The following is a 27,325-nucleotide window of genomic DNA, read 5'->3' as shown; positions in this document are numbered from 1 at the left end:
ACGGGAAACTGGTGAAAATTCCAAATAAAAGTCACCAAATAGCCGGAAATATTGCTTGCTGTACATGTACACATATTTGGCAGCTTATTCATAAATGTCACCTGAAGCAACTAGAACTCTGTAAAGCGGTTGTGCCCTAAAATGTGATAAAATAATAAAGGAACATAAACTTACCTGTAAATCCCAGGTGTTTCCAGTGCTGCCACTCTGGTCCTCACCCTCTTTCCATTCCTGCCACTCTGGCTCACCTCTGCTATGTGTTTACCAGTAGAGATGAGTGAATTTCATGTTATGAAATTTATTCACGCTTCGTTTGGTTGTAAAAGCAGAATTGCGTTATGGATTCCGTTACCACGTCATAATAGAAGTCTATGGCCTCCATAACGGATCCATCCCGTTTCCGTTATGCAGGAGAGTACAAAAGCAGGGGAGCTGGTGTTAGTGTGAATGGTGGTCAGTACTAGGACGTCCCTCTTGTCCTTGTACTTAACCACCAGCATGTTCTCATGGAGGAGAGCCCTACTTTCACCCATTCTCAGTGGTTGCCCTACCAGGGATCTAGGGAGGCCTCTCTGATTTTTGTGCACTGTGCCGCAAGCCGCAGTACCTCTGGCAGTACCACCAGCAGTGGGTGCAGTAAGTTCCACACAATCTTTCCACTAACTCCTAGGATGGGGGGGGGGGGGCATTCTGGGGGTTCTATTCGGGAATCTTTCCCTTTGTAAATGCGGAACTTGTGGGTGTACCCGGAGCTACTCTCACAAAGTTTGTATATCTTTATGCCATACCTTGCCCGTTTGCTAGGCAGGTACTGGCGAAATCTAATCCTCCTTTTGAAAAGTAATAGGGACTCATCTACACAGACATTTTTATCTGGGTTGTACACCTCAGCAAACTTGGTGTTAAAGTGGTCAATGACAGGCCTAACCTTGAACAGACGATAAAATGTCTGGTCATTTTGGGGTGGGCACTGTGCATTGTCATTGTAGTGTAGGAATTGTCTAACTCCAATATTGTCTAACGTTTGGCTTCTTTACAACGTCCATATGTAGCACGAGTCCCCAAAACTTCATCATCTCTGCTGCACTTAATGGGGTCCAACCTAGGGGTCTAGCTTATGGCGATGTAGGGTTCTGATCAATGAATTGTTGGGCGTATAAATTGGTTTGGGCCACCATAAAAAATCTAGTTCAGTGAAGCCTGGACAGTATCTGTATTCTGGAAATAAAAAGGAAAGACAGCTCACCGCCTTGTAAATTCGCTTGCACGGGAAGGGATCGCTCCCACTACAAAATCAAAATAAATCCCAGCAGGCGTATAGATCTTTCTTCAATGCTTTATTGATCCATATACAGGACGTGTTTCGGACCATCCAGCCTTCCTCAACTGCCTTTCCAGCCTTCCTCAACTGCATATTAACAACTGAAGATATCAAATATTTATAGGCTTAGTCACATGACCCTGCCAATCAATTCAAACAGGAGGTAACATCACATCAAAATTAGTATAAAAAAAAACACATTTATAACACCCTTGCGAATACTACGATAAAAAGGTACCCTTATGAATATTTATAACTAGAGTCTCCTCCCATCATGGTCGCGTCATAGTAGTCTGCAAGGAAACATATAAAAATCTTATTAAAAATACATCACTTCATAATCCCTATTCAAACCCTTGGGATGTAAAGTGTCAAGGGTGTGAATCCAGAAAGCCTCCCTTTTGAGTAACCACTTCTTCAAATCCCCCCCGTAAATGTACATGCTCAATGACTTGGTATTTCAATTGTGATATGGAATGATTGTGATTATGATTTTCCTGTCTGTGGGTGTTGAAAATACTGACCCTTCTGCACATTGCTGCATTGCATACAGTGGAGACAAGGGAAAGTACCTCCCTTCTCCATAGTACCAATGTCTGAGCGAACGAGATGATCTCTCAAACTGGGATTGCGCCTATTGCATATAAGCGGTGGGCTCTTAAATTCCACTATAGTGGGGTACGCCTTCTCCAAAATATGCCAGTGTTTGCGTACCACATTGTCCAGTTGATGATTCAACGGGTGATATTTATGTATGAGTGCTATGCGCTTACTGTTATCTTTTGATGGAGCTCGCACCCCCACGAACACTTATTGCTGTGGATAAAATTTCACGGGGATAACTGCTCTCCAGAAACCGAGATGTCATCTCATTCACCCTCATCTCCTGCATTTTCGGATCTGCCACAATCTTCCTCACCCTCATATAGTTGAGGAAGGCTGGACGGGCCGGAATGCGTCCTGTATATGGGTCAATAAAGCATTGAAGAAAGATCGATACGCCTGCTGGGATTTATTTTGATATCTGTATTCTGGAGCTGCCCTCAAAATCCGGAATTTGGGGCTGATAATCATCAGGGGGTGGAGTCCATATGGGCCCACTCTGGGGGGCTGCCTCAGCTGTTGTTCTGAGGTGCCTTCTAGAGGGTCTCTCATCAGCAGATGATGATGATGATGATAATGAGGGGGTAGTGTGGCAGGCGCAGCACTATGAAGTTCCTTTTGTGCTGTGGCATTAGAATAATTTTGATATCTCAGACTTTTAGTCTAATCAGACTGTCTATCACTCTGTAATTCCTTTAGTGCCGTTCTATGGAAACAGTAGGTTTAAAGAGCACACAAAATGCTTGAAATAACTTTTTTATTAATTTCAACTTTTCTTCATATAACACTGCCGCCTCCGCAGCAGGTAGTCCATGTAAATAACATGTGTTGAAAAGATATCACAAAATGGTGGTATAATTAAGATGGTGGTTCAATCTTGTCATTCAACACAAAATTGTGTATATATTTCTCTCATGAGTATCTGTACTGTCACCGAACTTTAGGATTTTTGGATCCCGGATCCAAACCCCAACTTTTCAGTAAAGGCTCGGGTTCAGGTTCGGTGTTCGGCGAGTTAATGATGCTTTTTGAAAGGCTGCAGAGCAGCCAATCAACAATTGTTTAACTCTGTGCCCTTAGAAGCCATTACAGCCATGCCTACTAATGGCATGGCTGTGACTGGCCAGTGCAGCATGTGACCCAGCCTCTATATATGTTGGAGTCACATAGCGCTGCACATCACTCTGCTGTTACTAGTGTAGGGAGAGGATGCTGCTGCTGTGAGGGAGAGAATAGGAAAGAAGAATCAGAAGTGCTTGTTAACTCAGCGAACTTCATAGATTTAGTTTTGTGGGTGCACAATCTTTTTACCCTGCCCTGAGCCCAGTGACACAGAAATATAAATTTCATCCGTGTGTTAGTTAGGTCGTCGGCGGCGGCCATTTTATGCAAGCTCAGTGCACCAGCACAGCATATGTGCATTTGTGACATTCAAAACAAAGCTTGAAATACTGCAATAATAATCTGGGTTAAAAAAAACACCAATTTTTGGCAATATCCTACATCTGGTGCCTTTGCAGCATTTGTCAGCGTGAAATACAAGCTTGCAATACTTCAATAATTTGCTTGGTTTAAAAAAACACCCATTTTTGGCAATACCCTACATCTGGGGCCTATGCTGCATTTGTTAGTGCGACATACAAGCTAGAAATACTGCAATAATATTCTGTGTTTAAAAAAACACCCATTTTGGTCAAAAAACTAAATTTGCAGATTTGCTGCATCTGTCAGTGTGGGATACACGGGTTAGATACTGCTGTTCTATTCTGTTATTATAAAAACACCCATTTTGGGCAAGATCTGAAATTTGCGGAGAATGAGGAGAACATTGAATAAGGGACGTGGCCCCGGTCGTGGTGCTGCTGGTGGAGCTCTTGTTGCAGGGAGAGGACGTGGTCGATCTGTGCCAGCTGCACGCACAAGTAAAATACCTTCCTCAGGTGCGAGTAGGCGACAGAACCTTCAGCGTTATTTGGTCGGGCCTAATGCGGCTCTACGAATGGTGAGGCCAGTTTTGCGTTCCTCTGGATCAACTTGCAGGATGACAGGCCGAAATGGATGGACAAATGTCTTTTTTCGGCCTTATGTACTATGTTACTATGTATGTACTAAGTACAGGCGATAGTAGATTGGGTTGCTGACAGTGCCTCCAGTTCCTTCACATTGTCTCCCACCCAGTCTCCTGCTGAAAGATCAGAGTTAGCACCTGCAGCCGATGTCCATCAGTCTTTCACCTCACCACCTTGCAAAGCAGTCTGAGCCCCAAGTCATGCAGCAATCTCTTCTGCTTTTTGAGGACTCTGCTAGCAGGGTTGCCCAGGGCCATCCACATAGCCCTGCCCCAGAATTGGAAGAGATTGAGTGCACCTATGCCCAACCACTTATTTTTCAAGATGAGTACATGGGAGGACCACCGCAGCACATCTCGGATGATGACGAAACACAGGTGCCAACTGCTGTGGCTTTCGAAAGTGTGCAGACCGACAAGGAAGTCAGGGGTGAAGACTGGGTGGAAGATGAAGTGGAGGACGATGAGGTCCTCGACCCCACATGGAATCAAGGTCATGCGAGTGACCTTGTAGTTCAGAGGAAGAGGCGGTGGTCGCATAGAGCCACCAGCACAGCAGAAGAGGGAGCAGGGTGCAAAAGCGGAGCACCCATCCCCTAGATAGTACGCCTGCTACTGCCCACCGCAGCAAGGGACCGAGCACACCAAAGCCAGCTCCAAGGAGTTTCCTGGTATGGCCGTTCTTTAGACAATGTGCTGACGACAAGACACGAGTGGTTTGCACTCTGTGCAATAAGAGCCTGAAGCGAGGCATAAACGTTCTCAACCTGAGCACAACCTGCATGACCAGGCATCTAGTGCAAAGCACGAGCTGCAGCGAAGTAGACACCTCAAAAACCAAGAAAGGTCTCTGGCTCCTCCTGCTTCCTCTTCTGTTGCAGTCTCGGCCTCTTCATCCACCTCTGGACTGACAGTGCCACCTGCCACCCTGCAAACAGAGAGTCTGCCAGCAGCACCACCACCTGGGTCACCCAGCATCTCCACAATGTCCCACGGAAGCGTTCAGCTCTCCATCTCCCAAACACTGTAGCGGAAGAGGAAGTACCCCCCTACCCACCCACGATCCCTGTCCCTGAATGCCATCATTTCAAAATTACTGGCCTCTGAAATGCTGTCATTCCGTCTGGTGGAGACAGAGAGTTTTAAAAGCCTTATGGCGGTGGCTGTCCCACAGTACGTCGTGCCCAGCCACCACTACTTTTCCAGGCGAGCCATCCCTTGCCTGCACAACCAAGTGGGGGACAAAATCAGGTGTGCACTGCGCAACGCCATCTGTGGCAAGGTCCACTGAACTACGAATACGTGGATCAGTAAGCACTGGGTAAATGCAATGGCGGCTGAGCCTGAGGTGGATAGCAGTTTGGCACATGTCCTCCCACCACCGAGGATTGCAGGGCGTTTCTCTTTGCCTCCTGTTGCTTCCTTCCCCTACTCTGCTTCTTCATCCTTTACCGCCTCCTCATCCTGTCAGCGTAAAACCTTCACCACCAACTTCAGCACAGCCAGGGGTAAACGACAGCCGGTAGTTTTGAAACTTATCTGTTTGGGAGACAAACCCCACACCGCGCAGGAGCTGTGGACGGGCATGGAACAACAGACTGATGAATGGTTGGTACCAGTGAGCCTCAAGCCCGACCTGGTGGTGTGTGATAATGGGCAAAATCTCGTAGCAGCTCTGCGACTAGCCGGTTTGATGGAAATCCCTTGCCTGGCGCATGTGCTGAATTTGGTGGTGCAGAGGTTCCTTAAAAATTACCATGATATGTCAAAGCTGATACAGAAAGTGTGGGTCGTCTGTGCGTGTTTTCGGCGTTCTCACCCTGCTGCTGCTCGCCTGTCAATGCTGCAGCGTAACTTCGGCCTTCCCGCTCACCACCTCATATGCAACGTGCCCACAAGGTGGAACTCCATGCTGGCCAGACTGTGCGAGCAGCAGCAAGCGATAGTGGAGTTTCAACTGCAGCACGCACACGTGTGAGTCGCTCTGCGGAACAGCACCACTTCACCACCAATGACTGGGCCTCCATGCAAGACCTGTGTTCCTTGTTGCGCTGTTTCGAGTACTCCACCAACATGGCCAGTGCTGATAACACTGGTCTCAGCATTACTATCCCACTTCTACGCCTCCTTGAAAAAACGCTTCTGGCGATGATGGAAGAGGATGTGGCACAGGAGGAGAAAGAGGGATCATTTCATAGGGTTTCCGGCCAGTCATTCACAAGTGGCTCCGAGGGTGTGTTCCTGCACCCACAAATGCCAGGTACACAATTGTCCAGCCAGGGCACAGTTCTGGAGGATGACGAGGTGGAGGATGAGGAGATGGAGGAGGAGGAACCGTGTTCACAGCAGGGTGGGACCCAAACCAGCTCATGGCCATAACTGGTGCGTGGCTGGGGGTATACAGAAGACACAGACGATACACCTCCCACAGAGGACAGCTTTTTATAGCCTCTGGGCAGCCTGGCACACATGAGCGATCACATGCTGCAGTGTGTGCTGATTACTGGGTGGCCACGCTGCTGGATCCCCATTACAAGGACAACGTACCGTCCTTAATTCCGTCACTGGAGCGTGATCGTAAGATGCGCGAGTACAAGTGCACTCTGGTAGAGACGCTGCTGGTGGCATTCCCACCTGACAGCGGGGGCACAGTGGAAGCACAAGGCGAAGGCAGAGGAGGAGGAAGAGGTCGCCAACGCAACTGGGACACACCAGCTCCTCAGAAGGCAGGTGTCACGGCCATGGCTATGACCGTGACTCCTGAACCGCATGCGGTTGTCAGCGGTTTTCTTTGGTTGTCAATCACAGGTGAGGGCGGTGGTATTTGCCTCACCTGTGGTTGCCGCTGGCAACAGTATGTATGTGGCAGCGTAGCAGTCTGAGCTGTGCCATTGCAGCTTGCTATGTTGTGCATGCGGTTTTGTGTGATGTGTGTATGTGTGCACTTGCTTTTTATGTTATTGTGTGCACGTCCCCTTTAAGTGGTGTTTTCCCTTCCCTGGTGTTGGAAGGGTTAATCTCCTTCCTAGTGTGTGTGTGCACTGGGTGTGTCCGACTGTGGGGTGTGGCTTCTTGGCCTATAAAGCCTCACTGTTTTTGCAGGTCTGCAGGTTGCTTCAGCCATGCTTAGCTGAAAGCAGCCTCCTGTCTTTACTACCTGCCAGTAAGAGCCACCCCTGTGGTCATAACCATAATGTCTCATTAAGTTTATTTCTAGTTATGTGTGATGTCCGTTTGATGTTTTACATGTGATTTTGTGCAGCTATGGATCTGGGTCCCTGTGTGGGGATGCGTTTGTGATCTGCACGCTGCTTACACAGGGATCCAGTCAGCAAGGCTGTGGCAGGTAGGTGGAACTCTTTGTTCACCTGCCATATCCATAGAGCTGTTTATGTCTCCCCTTTTCCAGCAGCTTGGCCGTTGAGACTCCTGCTCCTCCGTGTCTAGGAGGAGTGGGTTGTCTTACTCAGCTCCTAGTTTAGGGCCATCTTGAGGGCTAGCAGGGACTTCTAGGTTCCGGAGCATGAGCCCTCCTACCATCAAGGTTGGCTCATGTAGCTAGGAGTCAGGGTCAGGTTAGTGATGCCTTTAGGAGGTGACCTGCTCCCTAATCCTGTCTTCATGGCCAAGCAGCCATAACATCACCCGGCTTCACACGGCTGAGGATTTCCCCCATCCTCAGCCGTGACAGCAGGGTTAGCATGGCCGAAATGTGGAAAAGCTTTGTCAGCATGCCAAAACAACCAGCACCACCAGCTGATATGGAACGTCTTAGCAGGAGGCAGTATTTCAGCAACATGGTGGAGTAGTATGTGTGCACACGCCTACACATACTGAATGACGAGTCTGCCCCCTTCAACTTCTGGGTCTCCAAATTGGGCACATGGCCTGAGCTTGCCCTTTACGCCTTGGAGGCGCTGGCCTGCCCTGCAGCCAGTGTATTGTCTAAACGTGTGTTTAGCACGGCAGGTGGCATTATCACAAACAAGCGCAGCCGCCTGTCCACAGTCAATGTGGACAAGCTCACGTTCATTAAAATGAACCAGGCATGGATCCCACAGGACTTGTCCATACCTTATGCAGAATAGACATGTATACCGGCCTTACCTAGCCATTATTATACTATAGTGCAATTGCTCATTGTTGTATTTTGGATATTTCCCACTCTTTTTGAGTGTACCCTAATAAAAAAAAATTAAATTCAAAATTAAAACCAAAAAAACACTTCCTCAAACTCCTACTCCATATGGACCTCCACCTCATAAATCAAGATTATTTTTTTCAATTTGTACATATTTTATTTCATGTCATTTCAATGATTTGTCTGTTACATTTTCAGGTGAAATTCACAAATTTTTGGCTGCGATATACCCCTGCTATACCTAGTAGACAGGTAAAAACATTTCACTAATTTGTCTGTTACATTCTTGGGTGACATATGACAATTTTTACCATGATTAAACCCCTGCTCTGCATAGGTGACAGGGACATAAATAAAAATAAATTGCCTGTTACATTGTCAGGTGACATTTTACCAATTTTGCCGTATACAAACCCCTGCTCTGCATAGGTGACAATTTAAAAAATTCTTCTTTAATTGACGCGCGACACCTCCTTTACTTGTAAGCTTCGGCTTCAATAATTTGTCCCACTTTTCTGCTCGATCAACATTTAATTTTATCCATTGTCCTCCCTTGTATGTGGTATCTCTTTCTCACTCTCCCTCTCCGGCGTGGAACCCTGATTCGCTGATAACCGTGATCAACATGGTAGGCGCAGAAAAGAACATCGGAAGTTGATAGAGAAGATATTCCAATGGATCGTGGACATCATGGGGACGTGCGATCAAGCAGAAGTTATCTAGAGTCAACAAAGTGGCAACAGGGCCTCTCCTGTCTATCGTTTCCAAATCCAAATTAGCCCAGTGACATTCCTTTATAATTTTTTAATAATCATTCCAATAACAGGGCATCTTAAGAGTTCTGTATTTTTACTTATCGTCATTACCTCCCATAGTCGGGAGTGGGTAATTGCCACGGACCCCCTGCTTAACTTAGAAGCTTCTGCCTCAATACTTTGTCCCACATTTCCGCTCGATCACATTGACCTCCCTTGGATGTAGTATCCCTTTCTCACGCTCCCTCTCCGGCGTGGAACCCTGATTCGCCGCTAACCGTGATCAACATGGTAGGCGCAGAAAAGAACATCGAAAGTTGATAGAGAAGATATCCAATTGGATCGTGAACATCACGGGGACTTGCGACATGGTGGGGCAGTATGTGTGCACACGTCTACACGTACTGACTGATGGGTCTGCCCCCTTCAACTTCTGGGTCTCCAAATTGGGCACATGGCCTGAGCTTGCCCATTACGCCTTGAGGTGCTGGCCTGCCCTGCAGCCAGTGTATTGTCTAAACGTTTGTTTAGCACGCCTGGAGGAGGTTATAACGAGTTATATTTCCCAATATTTTGGGGTGTACCCTAATTGAAACAAAAAATAAAATAAAAAATGAGCTGCGCCCATGCCATGTTTTTTAGGTACCACTCACATCCAAAGCTGCATTCACCCATTTGTTGTTACATCATGTGTTGTACTCTGCTCCCACTCAAAGCTGCATTCTCCTGTTCATTGCTACGTCATGGTTTTGCTCAATCTCACCGGGGCAGTCTGCACCCACCGCTCTGGTACCTCTCTCCCAACAAGACTTACGTTCCCTTCCTCGGTGGTCTGTTACATTCCATAGGCCTACTTTCTGTTTTAATCCTGGTTCATATTCCCTCAGACTGGTCTCCTTTTACTTCTGGTTTGTATTCATTAAGATCCTGCCCCAGTTCACCAAACAGCTCCTCAGCGGAGGTCAGTGAGCCAGTAAGTTCCTGCTGTGTTTTCACAAGCTGTTTATTTGTTTGTCATAATAAGAGACTTCTCTTAGCAAACTTGCAATGCCTCAGGCTCTTGTTTTTTCTCCCATCTCTGTTTCAATTTCATGTTTACATTTATGGTTCGCTGTGGTTAGTGTTTTATGTATGCACGTGCTTCGGATTACTAATGTCTATATTTTTTTTTTTTTGGCAGTCATCTTCCTTAGGCCACCTTCTAGCCAATCCAATCATTCAAGTCGCTTCATATGCCATCAGGTCCGGCTTACGTTTTAATTAAGTTATCGTCACCGCAACGTCATCCCTCTGTCTTCGGGGGCCCTATGACTGATCCGGCCTCATGGCTCCGGGGGCCCCATGACCGTTTTTTAATGTTTTATTTGTTAGGGGTACGACATGGTTGTAGGCTGGTTAGTGTTCCAGGTTTGCTGTTGGAGGGGGTCATGGTTATGTGAGTCCCCAAGGCATTCTGGTGCTGCATAAGTGGTTTATTAAAAAAAAAATTATAATAATCATAATAGGCTCGCACGAGTGGCTCTTCGCTTATAGGACCTCACGACTGGCATCGTCATTTGTAGTTCGCACAGTCATCTGATACTTGTTCTGCCATAAGGGGCTCTCACGCATGGCTCCCGCCATAAGGGGCTCTCGCGCATGGCTCCCGCCATAAGGGGCTCTCACACATGGCTCCCGCCATAAGGGGCTCTCACGCATGGCTCTCGCCATAAGGGGCTCTCAAGCATGGCTCCCGCCATAAGGGGCTCTCACGCATGGCTCTTGGCTTAGAGGATTTCACAATTGTCATCGACATTGGTAGGTCATACGGCCATCTGATACTATTTTCCATGGCACACCTTTCAGAAGTTTTCTTTTGTTCATTTATATTTTACAGATTAGTACTTGCGGTTCATTTCAGCCTCATTTCATTAAGAAGCTTTACCCCATGTCTTTGTCTTTCTAGGTTAGCGAGTCCCAGGTGATTACTAAACCCGTTGGGTTAAGACCCAATCTTTTCCCCAGCCGTCCTTAATTCTAAGGTTCGCATCCCGGCGGCTGCCCGGCCCCATGGGCCCCTGGTGGTTGCTTCGGCCCCATGGCTTCAGGGGTCCGACCAATGGTTGTCTGTCCACCTGTGCAGCTATGCTTTTGAATGATTCATATCTTTACCTGCTTGCCAGCTTGTGTTATTCAGGTTTAATTTTAGTTAATGTCCGTTACTATCTCCATTTTCTGTCACGTTTCTCTTCGTCTTTTCAGGTCATGCAGTTGAACTCATATTGGGGTCACCTTCCACGTCGGTCAGGTCTCGTTCCTAACGATACTTTCGCCTTGCATGTTATTCAGGCCACGTAGTTTATCTTAGGTATCGCCTGCCACATCGGTCAGGCTCATGGTTTAATTTCACCTGCACCTTATTCAGGTCACTTTTTATAGTTATAATTCTAAAAAAAACAAAAAAAAAACTCGGCTCCATGGCTTCGGGGACCAGATGACAGCTTCGGCCCCATGGCTTCGGGGGCCCGATGACAGCTTCGGCCCCATGGCTTCGGGGGCCGATGACAGCTTCGGCCCCATGGCTTCGGGGGCCCGATGACAGCTTTTGCCCCATGGCTTCGGGGGCCCGATGACAGCTTCGGCCCCATGGCTTCGGGGGCCCGATGACTGTTTTCAGTCCTGCTGGGCTGATTGCCTGGTTGGTTGTCCATCTGTGCATCTGGGCCCCTATGTATCGCATACATACCTGCTTCCCTAATTTCCTAATAATCCATGTTGATTGCTCACTGGTCCGGTTCACCCTACAGCATCATTGTCACGTTTTACGCAGATATTTGGTCTTTCTTTAATTGTTCATGCTTTCGTTCAGGTCCTGCCAGAGGAAGAACAAGTAGGGCAATTCCCTCTAACATTTCAGTCTCTGATCGTAGTCGATCATATCTTGTCAACCAGGTCCCCGCGCAAAGTCTTTGCCTTTTTACCACGACCAGGAATTCATTTTCGCCGGTAGCTTCATTGCATTGCATTCCCTCACTCATGGGAGGCCATAGACAGAATCTTGTATATTATGGCTTCGTAGCTTCTTGCCGCACTAACCTCAGACTCTCTACAACCACGTTGAATCGGATTTTGGACAAGGTCCAGCATTTCCTCACGGTAGAAGATTCAGATAGTAGGTCGGTCTTCACGTCTCAAGCGTAAGAACAATTCTCAGGGGCACACAGTAGAACAACGCGCGGACCATGGCTAGCAGATAGCTGTTGTCTGGGGAACTATTCAAGGATTCTTTTCCTATCTACATGGTTCTTTTTGGCCCTCATTCCTGCATAGTCTAGGCAGTTAGGTTGCAGTCCCACGATCTCCTGAGGCTAGGGTATTGCCAGTACTCGCACTAGAACCAAACTTTACAAGTTTCAGTTGGTTTTTATGATGCATTTCACAACGTATTCCCGTCCTCCATTCCGCTTTGGGGCAGTATCCGCAATATTGAGCATCATGTCTCTGGCAGTGTCATCCACAAGATGGGTTGTAGGTCTCCTACTGGTCTTGCCTCATATACCCCGAATTTTCGCTCTGGATCCCCGACGCCTTGCAGTTGGCTTGGGGATTAGTTGTCACGGCTGAGGATGGGGAAAACCCTCAGCCGTGCGATGCCAGGAGATGGTAGGTCGCTACTTGGCCAGGACCACAGAATTAGGGAGCAGGTCACCTCCTATCACATCCCTAATCTGACCCTGACTCCTAGCTGCATGAGCCGACCTTGATGGTAGGAGGGCTCATGCTCCGGAACCTCGGATCTCTACTAACCCTCCGCAGATCCCTGAGCTAGAAGCTGGGTAGAAAGCCCGTTCCTCCTGGACGCGGAGAAACAGGAGTCTAAAGTGGCCAAGCTGCAAGGAGATGGGGTACATAAACAGACCTATGGATATGGCAGGAGTACAACTCTAGTTCAAACCTACCTGCCACAGCCTTGCTGACTGGATCCCGTGCTCACAAGCTGATGTCCAGACCATACATAAACGGACACAGCAAACACACATACACACACAGGAACCAAGATCCATAGCTGCATTAAACATGAAAGGAAAGCAACATCAACATCACATATAAACATTTATGACCACAAGGGTGGCCCTCACTGGCAGATGGTATAAGGGACCAGGAGGGTGCCTCCAGCTTACAAACAAGGCTGGAGTACCCCTCAGACATCAGGTCTCAACTGAGGCTATATAGCCCAAAGTGGCCACACCCACACAGACACACAGTGGAAAGGGAATTAACCCTTCCAACACCAAGGAGGGAAGTAAAACCACTTAAAGGGAAAGTGCATACATAACTAAACCTCACACACCACAAACTGGGAAAGTGCACACATAAATATCACACCGCACCAGTTACCGCCGGCAACGGCATTCATGGCAATCATGTCCTGGGAATCAGCCAGCAGGCCGAGACACTGCCCCACACGCACACAATACTACACGTTGCCACGGGCAACCACAAGTGCCGGAAGGTGTAACAGTGCACACCATACAAACCAAACCAGGAACAACCGCATGCACTTGGCAGCAAGCGGCCTAGCAACCGCTCAGGATGCTATACCGCCAAACACAACCTTGTTGCCAGCGGCAATCACACGTGAGGCAACAAGTAGCCCTCACCATGTAGTTGACCACTACCAAACCACAGGCAACCACATGCGGGTCCAGAGTCACGACCATGACCATGGTCATGACATTAGTTTGCACATGCCATTCGAATTCCTTTTCTACCCTACTTGGCTTGGTTTTTGCCCACTTATAGGCCTACCCACGATCATGGCTTAGGGCACACAACAAGCCATTTAGTCAGGTCAGCTAAGAAACGCCTAGCTGGGTTAGGTTGTTCCCGTTGTTTCTCTCCCTAGGGTTCTTCAGATACCTCTTGGCTGTAGCCATGACCACAAGTTGGTAAGGCTGATTAGTCAGCCTGCATTTGTGGGAGGGGCGGAGGCTCTTCATATATGAGTCACACCCTCACTTACAGGCGTGTGTTTTCAGGTGTCCCACCCTCCCTCCCTTATCTTCTCATTTCCACAGGGTATGCCCACTTATAAGCCTACCCACGATCATGGCTTAGGGCACACAACAAGCCATTTAGTCAGGTCAGCTAAGACACGCCTAGCTAGGTTAGGTTGTTCCCGTTGTTTCTCTCCCTAGGGTTCTTTGGATACCTCTTGGCCGTAGCCATGACCACAAATATATCTAGTTCAGTATACAGTTCTAAGCACAATACTAACAATAGGAACATTATATAACAGTTTTAAATACCTATTTTGTCTCTTGTTCCCATAAAACTGGACTCTCAGTGGAGTGAATTTCTCTTCAGCTCCTGTCAACTGGTAAATAATGATTCCAGCAGCAGGAGCTGGGGGAATTCCCAGACAGGCTGTGTGTGAGGCTGGCTGTGATTGGTGAAAACTCTTGCTGTGTGAGAAGCTTGCTGTTATTGGTCTATACTTCTGCCCAGCAACAACAGATTAACACTATGCTTTCTGTTGTTTCTGCTGTGTCACTGAGCTTGCCTTACATTACAAAATTAATCTTAAAGGCATATTATCTTTTTCTTCTTCTGTGAACACAAAATATAACAGTTATATGACATCCAAAACATGATGTTACAGTAAATAACTCTGCTTTTGTCTTTAATACATAAACATAGGAACTGTATTAAGGATATTGGCAGGTCTAGCTGTATACACATATAAGCTATACTAGCAACCTAGGACAGGTTCAAGCTGGCCAGCTACACTCCCACCAAAATTACCTATAATTCTATGTTCTTAGTGGTAGGACTTGAACATGAATTTGAGGAATTTTCCATCAGGTTCTCAACTTCCAAGTGCATTTTATCACTCTCAAGTAGAACAACTAACTTCTGTATAGGGCGTTCCAACTTGAGTGGAGTAGTGAGACGTTTTCCTTTTTTGTCGAGTTTTGAGACTCCTACTTGTAACAACACTCTTCTTACTAGTTTGTCTTTATCCTTTTGAACTTCTAGAACTTTGGCCGATTTCTATTGACTTCTAGGTAAATCTTCTTCTTTTACTAACACTATGTCACCAACTTGGACATTTCTTCTGGGTGTTTGACATTTACTTCTTAGCATCAGATTGGCTAAGTACTCTTTCCTTCATCTATTCCAAAACTGTTCTGATATATATTGAACTCTTCACCATCTCCTTTTAGCATATAAATCCTCTTTGGTAAACTTGCCAGGCGGTGACTGTATGTAATCCGACCTAAGGGGAAGTACATGTTTGGGAGTTATAGGGTCCAAACTTGTTGGATCGTTGATGTTATTAACTGTAAGTGGACGACTGTTAACAATAGACATTACTTCATAGAATAAGGTCCTAAGTGAAGCATCATCTATTCTTCCGGCATTCTTTTTCAACACTGAACTTAACACATTTCTCACAGTTCGGATTTGTCTTTCCCAAACTCCTCCTGTATGGCTTGCATGTGGAGCATTCATATGAAAATCACACTGTTTCTCTAACAAATAGTTACTTTTTCTTTATCAATCTCTTTTAGAGCTTTCTTCAATTCATTCTTTGCTCCGACAAAATTAGATCCTTGGTCAGATCTAAGCTCTCTGACAGTATCTCTAATGGCTATGAAACATCTCAAGGCGTTGATGAATGCGTAAGTTGACATATCTTCTAACATTTCTTGGTGAATTGCTCTGGAGCTCAGACATGTAAATATTAGTCCATATCTCTTGTACTCCTTGCGGTTCTGTTGTGGTCATGAATGGGCCAAAACATTCCATTCCGCTATAAAGAAATGGTGGTGATTGGTTTACACGATCTGCCGGTAAATCTGCCATTCTTTGTTTTTCTTTAGGTCTACGTTCCTTTCTGCAGACTACACATTTACTTATATACTTCGCTATAACTTTGCTTCCTTTCACAATCCAGTAACCACATTTTCTCAAACAGCTTTGGGTAAAGCTTCTTCATCATTGATGCAAGGATATGTTGTGGTAGTGATCAATAATCAATCTTGTGAAGGTAGAGTTTTTGGGTAGAATTGCTGGATGCTTCACTCTGCTAGGTAACAATGCATTTTCCAGTTTCCCTCCTACCTTCAGTATACCATCCTGCAGAATAAGATTAAGCTTGTACAATAGGTTCTTGACTGTCTCTTCAACTCTTCACTGTAGAATCTCTGTTTAATGAGTCTTATGACTGTTTCTGCAGCTTTCAATCTTTCTTCTACATTCAATAATTCCTTCTTTCTGATTTCCTTTGCCAAACGTTGAATCCGAGCTACTACGTTTATGACTGTATTCCATTTTGAACATCTGGCTAGTCTTTCAAGTATGTCATCTTGACACTTGGCAGCAGTGCTCAATGTTTGTACAACTTTTACTTCTGGATCACCCATAGACAATTCTGTGTAACCTTTACTGGGCGTGACTTCCTTTTCCCAAAGTAACTCTGGACCGGTGAACCAGTTTGCATTTTTCAATTCTGTTACAGTCAGGCCTCTTGAAGCATGAACTGCTGGGTTATGCTTTGTGTCAATGTGATGCCAATGTTCTGGATTTATTATTTCCTGAATTTTCTCAACTCTGTTGGCGACAAAGATATGGAATCTTCGAGTTTCGTTGTTTATGTATCCTAGGACAACTTGTGAGTCTGTCCAAAGATATTCTTCATCTATTTTAAATTTCAATTCTTCTCTCAGAAAATTACTTACTGATGGTGAAACAACAGCTGCTGTCAGTTCAAGTCTTGGTATTGTCTGAATACTAGTAGGTGCAACTCTGGCCTTCCCCATAACCAGGGCACAGTGTATCTTTTCTTCTCCTATTACTATGATGTAGGAGGTCTGACAATAACCATAACTTCTGTCATCTGAAAAATGATGAAGTTCTATTTTCTTGTACTTTCCGAAATCATGAGGTACAAAACATCTGGGTATTCGAACTTCTCTCAAGTTTTGCAAGTCTCTTATCCAACTCTCCCACCTTGGCCTCAAATTTTCAGGTATGGGCTCATCCCATCCCAACTTCTGTCTGCATAATTCTTGCAGTATTTTTTTTGCTCTGAGGATTACTGGGGCCAAGAATCCCAATGGATCAAATATAGAAGCCACTGCGGAAAGAATGGTTCGTCTAGTTGCAACTTTCTCTTCAATAAATACTTCAAAGAAGAACTAGTCGTTCTCTACATTCCATCCCAATCCAAGTACGTTCTGAACTGGAAGATGATCATAATTGAGATCTACATTCTTCATTGTTGCTGCATGTTCAGAGTCACTGATGGATTCCAGTACCTCTCTGTTGTTTGAGATGAATTTGTGAAGGCGCATGTTTCCTCTTGCACATAACTCTTGGCTTTCTTTCACTAGTTTGATTGCAGATTCTGTAGACTCTAAACTTATGAGACCATCATCTACATAAAAGTTTTTCTTCTGAAAATTTGCTGCTGATGGGCAATCCTTTTCATTCTGATTGGCCATGTACTTCATACCATAATTGGCACAACCTGGAGATGACGCTGCTCCAAGCAAGTGTACTTTCATTCTGTATTCTGCTGGCTCTGTATCTGTATCTCCGTCCTCCCACCATAAAAACCTCAGGAAGTCTTTATCTTCATTTTTCACATGAAACTGGTGGAACATCTTTTCAATGGAACACATGACCGCTACGGGATAGTTTCTGAATCTACAGATTACTCCAGGCAGAGCGTTTGTAAGATCTGGTACTTTTAGTAGATGATCATTCAATGCAACACGATTGTACTTTGCTGTGCAATCAAATACTACTCTAATCTTATCTGGTTTCTTTGAGTGGTAAACACTTTGATGTGGGATATACCACACTTCTCCTTCTTTAGGTTGGTTATTAACTTTCTCTGCATGTCCTTCTTCGAGGATGCCTTTCCATGAATTTCAAATAAACCATCTTTTTCTTCAAACATTTCAATCTTACTAGGGCAAGATTTCTGTTATTTGGCAGATGAGGTCGTTCTCTAAAAGGTAAGGGCATTTCAAGATGACCTTGTTGATTCTGCTGAATATTTTCTTCTAGAGTGTGTACTGTACAAATTTTATGTCTTCTTGGGATACACTCTTTTCTTTAGAACTTATATCTGCAAAGTCGGATTCAAGAATCTTGATTACTTTTGCTGGACTTACAGTTGGTAACTCTTGGACAGATATTTGATGACACAATCCTGTCACCTGTCTTGAGTTTGCGATCTGCTGTTTTCTTCCAACAACACCCCATCCTAGATCATATTGAACAGCATAGGGTTCACCCTTTCCTCCTGTGATTACCTTTCTTGGTACCAAGGCTTCAGGATAATCGTAGCCTATCAACAGTCCAACACCAAACTCCTTCTGCGGGGGACATTTCATGAGATATGACAGATAGGTGCTCCCATTCATTGGCTGTTTCACAGGTAGGTATACGTTCTCGATCTAGAGGTATATCATCTTTTGTATAAGCTGGAGGTAGATCTAATGTGCAGTTTGCATGAAGTCTTCTAACTCTCAGTCCTTTGACCCTTTGACTGTTCACTAATGTGTCTCTCCCCGTCATTGTGGTGAGTTTGAGCATCACTGGTTCTGTAGCCACTTGTAATTTCTTGCAGATTTCTTGATCAATGAAGGTGACATCACTCTGGGCATCCAGTAGCGCATAGGCGTATACCTACTTGTTCCTCCTTTTAGGATTTATTTTGCACACTGGTACAACCATTGATATGCCATTGCTTTCTCCTTCCGTCCCTCTGCAAGAGAATACCGATACTTTCTTTCCTTCCTCAGTATCTTTAGGTGTTGAGGATTTATTTTTCTTTGGACGTTCTTCATGTAGTGGTATAGAATGGCGTCCTTTGCAAACGCTGCATGTGGCCTTTTTCTTACACTCCTTAGTAACATGGCCTTTTCTTAGGCATCCGAAACACAGTTGGTTATCCAGCACAAATTTTTTCTTTTCTTCTGGGGACTTTGCCTTCAATTCTTGGCACTTGTGTACTTTGTGTATCTCCACAAAATATACATTTGAAGGTAGTCTGAAGATTTGTCGGTTCTGTCTCTCTACTGATCCCAGTAGGGACTTTGAACTTGCTCTTGTAGGTATCTGGAACTTTAGCTGCTGTGTTGGTTGCAAAGCTAGTTGCTCTTGCTCGTCTTATCTCTCTTGCAGGCCTTTCTTCTAAGGATTTTAAGGCATAAGATGATGTTACTGGATTACATGGTATCCGTGGTTCCTCAGAGAACTCTTTAAAACTTGGGAAGTTCTTACCTAGATCTAATTGTTTAGTCGCATAGCGATTCCATCTAGAAGCCACTTCTTCGGGTAGCTTAGTTAGCATCCTGTGGTTTTCTAGATAGTCGTTCAGTACTTCCAGTCCATGAACGTGGCATTGCTGCATGCTTGCAGGAAGTCACCATACTTTTGGAGTCTTAAGTGTTCTTTAAGACCTATTTTAGGCCAGTTATTCAGTTTCTCTCTAAAGGCTCTTTGTACTAAGAAAGGATGACCATATCTTGCATTACATTTTTCCCAAGCTTGTTTGTGGGCTTTTTCGTCTTTTCTATAAAAGTTACCTTCAAGAACTTCCTTGGCTTCTCCACCAACATATCTCTGAAGGTAGAATAACTTGTCAACTGGACTGAAGCAATGATGCTCAATGATCATTTCAAAACTTGCCTTCCACTTTATTAACTTCAGTACGTCCCCTGAAAATACAGTAGGTTCCGGAATGGGAAGTCTAGCTAGGATTGTTCTCAGTGGTCTTGCTGGGACAATGGTTGTAACATTCTCCTGCGCATTGCCGTGGCATCTAGGAATATAATCATCCGGTTCTATTTTCTTACTTAGTTCTGAATTAGGTGAGTCCTTTTCCTCATCTTTTCCGGTAGAGATAGGAAAAAGGTGTGTGGATTTACCCTCTAACACTGGACTAGGCCTCTCTTTGTCTTTCTGAGCAGGGATGGAAGGATAATAACTTATTTCCTCATTAAGTGCTGGAGATTTTCCTTCCTGGGAGTATGTAGGAAGGTAGGAGTCTGCTTCTTCACTTAGTACAGATTTGAACCTATGACTACTCTGATTCATATCCTCCTCATGTACTCTGAGTCTGGCTTCTATGATCTTAACTTCTTTCTGCCTTTCAAGACTTTTCATCTGTTGGCTCTGTGCCTTGATTTCAGCTTCCATCTGATGGCGTTGTGCATCCTTTTCAGCTTCCTTTTCAGCTATCAGTTGGCGCTGTGCCTCGATGGCAGCTTCCATTTCAATTTCTGCTCTCTTGACAGCAAGTTGTTCAGCTAATTCCTTTCTTTTGGCTGAAGTATTTGAGGACTCTGATATGTGGGTGGCACTTCTGCTAGCGAAGGAAGTCACACTTGAGATTGTTGTTCCCTTAAGGACCTAGCATAGTCTCTCATAAAAAGCTCATTCATTCTACTTCCTGCTTTAGCTTCATCATAGTTTGCTGCAGATAATAGTTCTCTCATGAGCTTTACTAAATCTTTAGTGACCGCAGTACATGTGTCCATGTTCCTTACAATATCCTGAGAAGGTGTCGTAAGTGACCGCAGGTTGACATATGCTGCCATAAGCTCTGATTCAGATTCTTCTACCGTCTCTACCATATCATTAAAGTTCCTTTTTATACTTTCTTGCTTTAGCTTTCTACGAATGTCTTTAATGTATGATTTCCACTGATACATTGTGGCAAACTTTTTTCCTTTTAATGCTGCTTCTTGCTCCAAATTTTCCAGCATCTTTGGGGTCGGTTTTCTGGCATGTGATGAACGTCTTAGTTCATCTGCTTGGGCTATATTTGTTTGAGGCAAGACTAATGCTGCAAAAGAATCTTCTACCTCAGACAGGTTCCCTTGCTCTTCAACTTCTACTCTATCTATCTTTTTATCCTCCAACAGCGGCATGGTAATACTAGGCTCAGACATTTTACTTTAAATGCAATACTGACAATCAATATGAATATTAAGAGTCCTTTCACTTTAAATGCAATATTGACAAATGCTGAAATAAATGACTTTCACTTTAAATGCAATAGAGTCACTGTCCTTTGTTTTACTTTAAAATCTTTATCTGAACACAAAAATGTCTCTTTATGCCAAAGCCTATATGCAATGATAAGTAATAAAGGAAAGCTCTGACCTTATTCTGAAGAGCAGGATACTGCGATCTGAAGGTTGCTGGAACAAATGTCTGTCTTAAAGGAGACTTGTCTTTTCTTGATGTGATGCGATGCTCTGCCCTGACTTGCGATGCTCTGTGCAGACTTGCGATGCTCTGCGTTGAGTTGCAATGCTCTGCGCTGACTTGCGATGCTTTGTGATAACTGTGCAGACTTGTGATGCGCTGGCTTGGATATGCTGCTGCAGGCTTTGTGACTAGTTGCGGGAAACTAGCTGGCTGCAGTATGTGGTCTCTTCGTGGATAGTGGTGCAGGCACTCTAGCTCTGGACTTTGGCCTCCCACCATGCGTGGCTGTTGCTTCGCCATCTGAGGGCAATAGTTCCACTGTGGCAGGCGCAGCACTATGAAGTGCCTTTTGCGCTGTGGCATTAGAAGAATTTTGATATCTCTGACTTTTAGTCTAACCAGACTGTCTATTAATCTGTAATTCCTCTAACGCCGTTCTATGAAAACAGTAGGCTTAAAGAGCACACCAAATGATTGAAATAACTTTTTTATTAACTTCAACTTTTCTTCATATAACACTGCCACCGCAGCAGGTAGTCCATGTACATAACACGTGTTGAAAAGATATCACAAAATGGCGGTATAATTAAGATGGTGGTTCAACTGTTCAATCTTGTCATTCAACATAAAATGGTGGATATATTTTTCTCTTGAGTATCTGTATTGTGACTTTAAGTTATTTAAGCACTTTATATGATCTCTCTGAGAGGTATATCTAATATTAGACCGATAGTTATACTGATCTGTATGCAATTTGTATGGATTGCTATTTGTATGCTATTTGTAGTTTGCCATTGATTTGCAATTTTATGGTTGCAATTGAACTTGTATTTGGTGGAACTGTAAGTAAACACATATATATCTAGTTCAGTATACAGTTCTAAACACAATACTAACAATAAGAACATTATATAACTGTTTTAAATACCTATTTTGGCCTCTTGTTCCCATAAAACTGGGCTCTCAGTGGAGTGAATGTTTCTTCAGCTCCTGTCTCTGGTGAATAATGATTCTAGCAGCAGGAGCTGGGGTAATTCCCAGACAGGCTGTGTGTGAGGCTGGTTGTGATTGGTGAAAGCTCTTGCTGTGTGAGATGCTGGCTGTGATTGGTCTAGACTTTTGCCCAGCAACAACAGATTAACACTATGCTTTCTGTTGTTTCGGTTGTGTCACTGAGCTTACCTTACATTACAAAATGAATCTTAAAGGCATATTATCTTTTCCTGCTTCTGTGAACACAAAATATAAGTTATATGACATCCAAAACATGATGTCACAGTAAATAACTCTGCTTTTGTCTTTAACACATAAACATAGGAACTGTATTAAGGCTATTGGCAGGTCTAGCTGTATACACATATAATCTATACTAGCAACCTAGGACAGGTCCTAGCTGGCCAGCTACAGGTAGAGGAGTAGAGAAAAGTGGCATCCTCTTTTCCCTCACTGGCAGACGCAGTGTCAGAGGCAAGCATGGCTTATGCCTCTTTAGCTGAGTATACTCGTTGGGACGGATGAGACATTTTTGTTTTATTGGAGTGTGACATGTGAAATGTGTAAACCTTTATTTAGTGTGAGGGGTGTGTATGTTGTGTTTTAACACGTGAAGGAAAAGGAGTAGAGTAGAGAAAAAAAGTTTTTTGAAAAATTGCAGGATGCATGCATAAAGGTGTTGCGTGCGTGCAAAAATCTACACTAACACTACCTAACTAAAATTTATTTCTATATATGTGTATATGGAAATATATATATTGTGGTAATGTGGACAGTGCGGGAAGGCGTGTGTATCCAAACCCAGATACCTCAGCTGGGTGAGATAACTAAAATCCGGAAAGCTGCAGTGGTCTCAGCAAAGTATAGTTTGCTGAAACTATTTTGTATACATTTTCTTCTGGGCTGGATTTTACTTGGATTGGAAAATAGGTTTGGTAGTGGGATCTGCCAGTCCACACCCTTCCGGCACAGGTATTCCCTTTCACCTGAGGTGATCGCAGGTGAGGCCTGCTCTAATCAAGGAGGCATAAAACTAACCCTCTGTCTGTTCGTCTGCGGAGAGAGTGATTTAGAACAGAGACCTGTATAGTCTCTGAGTGGTCTCAACATGAGGTTAAGCGGCCACGAGGCTATGTGATAGCTTGAAGTTTGGGGGACACAGCGACCCCTGTGGAGCGAGGGTTGCACGGCCAGAGTCAGGAGGACTACTGGGCCATAAACCCCCAAAAGGTACTGGAGTAGTCACAGCCTGGAGGCTGCTGGACTGTTTGGGCTGAGAAAGACGCATCTGATCATGTGTGTGAACTGTGTTCTTTAGAGGTGAGTCAGGGAATTAATTATATATTAGGTAGTGCCTAGACAGGCAGGAGTTAAATTGGTAGCTGTATTGTGCTAAAGTGTTAGAAAATAAAGCATCGTTTGTCTGTGAGAAATCCGGTTGTCTGTGAGAAATCTGTGATTGAGACCCCCTGAAAGAAAGCGATCCCTTAATATATATATATATATACAGTACAGACCAAAAGTTTGGACACACCTTCTCATTCAAAGAGTTTTCTTTATTTTCATGACTATGAAAATTGTAGATTCACACTGAAGGCATCAAAATTATGAATTAACACATGTGGAATTATATACATAACGAACAAGTGTGAAACAACTGAAAATATGTCATATTCTAGGTTCTTCAAAGTAGCCACCTTTTGCTTTGATTACTGCTTTGCCCACTCTTGGCATTCTCTTGATGAGCTTCAAGAGGTAGTCCCCTGAAATGGTTTTCACTTCACAGGTGTGCCCTGTCAGGTTTAATAAGTGGGATTTCTTGCCTTATAAATGGGATTGGGACCATCAGTTGTGTTGAGGAGAAGTCAGGTGGATACACAGCTGATAGTCCTAATGAATAGACTGTTAGAATTTGTATTATGGCAAGAAAAAAGCAGCTAAGTAAAGAAAAACGAGTGGCCATCATTACTTTAAGAAATGAAGGTCAGTCAGTCAGCTGAAAAATTGGGAAAACTTTGAAAGTAAGGGCTATTTGACCATGAAGGAGAGTGATGGAGTGCTGCGCCAGATGACCTGGCCTCCACAGTCACCGGACCTGAACCCAATCGAGATGGTTTGGGGTGAGCTGGACCGCAGAGTGAAGGCAAAAGGGCCAGCAAGTGCTAAGCATCTCTGGGAACTCCTTCAAGACTGTTGGAAGACCATTTCAGGGGACTACCTCTTGAAGCTCATCAAGAGAATGCCAAGAGTGTGCAAAGCAGTAATCAAAGCAAAAGGTGGCTACTTTGAAGAACCTAGAATATGACATATTTTCAGTTGTTTCACACTTGCTTGTTATGTATATAATTCCACATGTGTTAATTCATGGTTTTGATGACTTCATAGTCATGAAAATAAAGAAAATCTTTGAATGAGAAGGTGTGTCCAAACTTTTGGTCTGTACTGTGTATATATATATATATATATATATATATATATATATATAACTACATGGGAAAAAAAATCTGCACAGTAAACTGTGCAGACCGATCAGAAAAATTGATATTTCTGATCAGCGCTCAGCAGGTGCAGGACGCACACACACACACACACACAAAGATATTATGTGCGTGCAAAAATCTACACTAACAGTACCTAAAAATGATTTCTATTTAACACTAAATGTATTTTTTACACCAAAAAAATAAAAAATAAATAAAAAGGAAACTGAGCACAAAAGCAATCAGTACAAAACATGGTACTTAGTGCTCAGGGCTGCAGAACGCACGCAAGCTGACGTTTGGTGCGTCCATGCAGACACTGCAGTATAGAAATTTACTGCAGATACAAAAAAAAAAAACACTATCTAAAAATCAACATAAGTATGTACAAAAAAAAAGTCGCCACCTGGATTTAACTAAGCAAATAGTTATCAGCCTCCTATTGGATAATTACTGCATGGGCGATTATCTTTCAGCTGGCAATAAGTTATTTAACCCCAACTGGTGCAAGGAGTTGCTTCTCATTTCTTAAACAACCATGTCGAAAGACACATCTCATGGTCGTGGAAAAGATGTTAGTCTGTTTTAGAAGGGTCAAATCATTGGCATGCATCAAGCAGAGAGAAGGAGAGTGCAGAAACTACTAAAATTGGGTTAATAACTGTCCAACGCATTATTAAAAACTGGAAGCATAGTGGGGACCCAGCGTATTCGAGGAAACATAGAAACATAGAATGTGTCTGCAGATAAGAACCATTTGGCCCATCTAGTCTGCCCAATATACTGAGTACTATGGATAGCCCCTGGCCCTATCTTATATGAGTCATATAGAAGAAACCGCAGCACTCTCCTGTCTTCAATTCAGTGGAATTTATTTCACCAGCAAAAAAATGCGACGTTTCGACCGTAAAGGTCTTTTCTCAAGCAACATACAGAGTGAATAGTAACAGACATATATACCCATTCAATCCCTCCCAGTAAGTCACATGTCCCAATTAAACATGTGACTTACTGGGAGGGATTGAATGGGTATATATGTCTGTTACTATTCACTCTGTATGTTGCTTGAGAAAGACCTTTACGGTCGAAACGTCGCATTTTTTTGCTGGTGAAATAAATTCCACTGAATTGAAGACAGGAGAGTGCTGCGGTTTCTTCTATATGACGCATCCAAGGGGGAACTTCTGACTGGCTCCCAACACGGCTGGCACCACCACAAGATAAGACTTTAATTTTTCGTTGTGCTGCTATACGCATTTTTTCCTATCTTATATGAAGGATGGCCTTATGCCTATCCCATGCATGCTTAAACTCCTTCACTGTATTTGCAGCTACCACTTCTGCAGGTAGGCTATTCCATGCATCCACTACTCTCTCAGTAAAGTAATACTTCCTGATATTACTTTTAAACCTTTGCCCCTCTAATTTAAAACTATGTCCTCTTGTAGCAGTTTTTCTTCTTTTAACTATTCTCTCCTCTTTTACCTTGTTGATTCTCTTTATGTATTTAAAAGTTTCTATCATATCCCCTCTGTCTCGTCTTTCTTCCAAGCTATACATGTTAATCTTTCCTGGTAAGTTTTATCCTGCAATCCATGTACCAGTTTAGTAGCTCTTCTCTGAACTCTCTCCAAAGTATCAATATCCTTCTGGAGATATGGTGGCCCTGTATGTGAAAGACAGCATAAAATCTAATTTGATACAAGTTAGCGAGAACAATTTAGAGTCAGTTTGGGTTACCTTGCAGCTTGATAATCATAAGGTAACTCGTGTAGGTGTGATATATAGACCACCTAGCCAAGTCAAAGAATTAGATGATCTACTAGTTGAGGAAATACAGTTGTGTTCAAAATTATTCAACCCCCACTGAAATTGAGTGTTTTGGCCAGTTTGACATTGATTTTGATCATTTCAGTCATCTTGTTTACAATTAAATCAAAGAGGCACTTGTAAGTCAGACAAATATAACATAACATTTATAATGAAATAACCACAAATGTATTTTCTGTGCTCACATCATTATCAGTTTTATTCAACCCCCAAGTGACATTCAATCTTAGTACTTAGTACAACATCCTTTTCCAGTTATAACAGCTTTTAAACGTGAAGCATAGCTTGACACAAGTGTCTTGCAGTGATCTACGGGTATCTTCGCCCATTCTTCATGGGCAAAAGCCTCCAGTTCAGTCACATTCTTAGGCTTGCGCACTGCAACTGCTTTCTTTAAGTCCCACCAGAGGTTCTCAATCGGATTTAAGTCTGGTGACTGCGATGGCCACTTTAAAATGTTCCAGCCTTTAATCTGCAACCATGCTCTAGTGGACTTGGAGGTATGCTTGGGATCATTGTTCTGTTGAAAGGTCCAACGTCTCCCAAGCCTCAGGTTTGTGACGGACTGCATCACATTTTCATCCAATATCTCCTGGTACTGAAGAGAATTCATGGTACCTTGCACACGCTGAAGCTTCCCTGTACCTGTAGAAGCAAAACAGCCCCAAAGCATGATTGACCCCCCACCATGCTTCACAGTAGGCAAGGTGTTCTTTTCTTCATAGGGCTTGTTCTTCCTCCTCCAAACATAGCATTGATCCATGGGCCCAAACAGTTCTAATTTTGTTTCATCAGTCCACAGAACACTATCCCAAAACTTTTGTGGTTTGTCCACATGACTTTTGGCATACTGCAGTCGACTCTTCTTATTCTTTGGAGACAGCAAGGGGGTGCGCCAGGGAGTTCTGGCATGTAGGC

The sequence above is a fragment of the Bufo bufo genome, chromosome 7 (genome assembly GCF_905171765.1).
Source record: "Bufo bufo chromosome 7, aBufBuf1.1, whole genome shotgun sequence".
In the NCBI taxonomy this organism is placed as follows: domain Eukaryota; kingdom Metazoa; phylum Chordata; class Amphibia; order Anura; family Bufonidae; genus Bufo; species Bufo bufo.
Note: the sequence above shows the minus strand (reverse complement) of the source record.